Genomic DNA, 1,746 nt, shown 5'->3' with positions numbered 1-1,746 from the left:
CTGGGTAGCTCTGTATTTGTTCCCATCTGCTGCAGGAAGAAGTTTCTCTGATAATGGCAAACAAGGCTGTAATAGGAATTAATAAATGACCCAGATACTTATACTGGGGTTCAAACTTCAAGCTCAATATCAGAAAAGCAAAGTGGCTGGCCACTAGTGTCTTACCTCTACCTCAGGCTGAATTGTTGATCCTGCTGTCTCTTCTCTGTGTGGCTGGAGAATGAATGCTTCCTACTGAATAGTGAAGACCCTGCTTCTATCTTTTATGCCCTCTAGTGCTGGAATTAAAGGCATGTGATCTGTTACTCTTTTAGACTGATTCAATCTCATGTACCCCTGCATGGTCTTGAACTCAGAGAGATCGATCTACCTCTCAAACCTGAGACTTAGGATTAAAGATGTATACCACAACCTCCTAGTTTCTGGCTGCTGGAATTAAACATGTGTGCCTGGCTTCTCTGACTTGTGGCTGACTTTGTTTTCTTAATCTTCAGGCAAGATTTAATAAATCATAAACACAAGGCACTGATCTATGAATGTAGCAAAATATCGTTATAATACTACATTTTCTTCCTTTTTGAAACCAGTATTATTTGGTTTTATCTTAGATCTCTTGAGTAAGTAGTCTCTGGTTCTTAGTTGCCCAAGTCGTGTTATATATGGGTTCCTTCTTGTAGAGTGGGTCTTATGTAAAATCAGACATTGGTTAGTTACTCCCACAGGCTTTTTGCCAACATTTCCATAGGATATTTTGCAGGCATGACAGCATTATAGACAAACAGGTTTGTGGCTGGGTTGGTGATTACATTTCTCTTTTGGTAGCCTGTAGAGTTTACTACATGAAAGACACTAGAATATAGGGGTGAAGGTTCTATATAGGCATCACCAGCTCCACCTCTCTGTGTTAAATGATTTATGTGGGTGTTAATTTTTGCTATGAGGTCCTGGTGTCAGTTTGTGGAGAGTAACCTATTGTTTTGGCAACAGTGTGGGTTGTTTGGGGATTTCAATGAAACCTCTTTATCCAACAACTCAATTGGATGTAACCCAGTCCCAGGACTGACATGAGATGACCAATTGGGACTTGGTTTCCCCCAGTTTTTAGGGACTTCATTAGCATGAACTTACTATATTTTAGAAAGATTCACTGTACTAGACTTCCATATCAGCCCTTGAATTCCCTTTACTTCTAGCTGTCTCTCTCCCTGCATTCTCTCCCTCAACCCCGTTTTCCCTTCCACTCCCTACCTGATCCTCCATTCTAGTGTCTCCTTGCCCTGAGTCTAACCATAAAATTTATTTTATTTTCCCTCTTAGCGATATCTATATGTCCCCTAGTTCCTTCCTCTGTACCTAACCTTCCTGGGTCTCACTTTGTAGCTTGGCATTTACTTCATGGCTAAATTCTACATATAAATGAATATATGCCCTATTTATCCTTCTGTGTCTGGGTTATTTCATTCAGGATTATATTCTCCAATTCCATCCATTTGCCTAAAAATTTCATGGTGTCTTTTAAAAATTTTTCACAGCTGAGTAATATTCCATTGTGTAAATGTACCATATTTTCTTTACCCATTCTTTTTTATATTTAATTTTTTGTTTAATTTTTACAAATTATAATTTCACATGTCAATCCCTTCTCCCTCTCCCCCTCCATCCCCCAATTCCCCACCATCCCCTTTCCCCCTCCCCTCACCATAGAGGGTAGAGCCCTCCATGGGGGCTCCCCAAATTCCACAACAT

The sequence above is a fragment of the Cricetulus griseus genome, chromosome 3, assembly GCF_003668045.3.
Source record: "Cricetulus griseus strain 17A/GY chromosome 3, alternate assembly CriGri-PICRH-1.0, whole genome shotgun sequence".
Classification (NCBI taxonomy): domain Eukaryota; kingdom Metazoa; phylum Chordata; class Mammalia; order Rodentia; family Cricetidae; genus Cricetulus; species Cricetulus griseus.
This window is presented reverse-complemented; position numbering follows the sequence as displayed.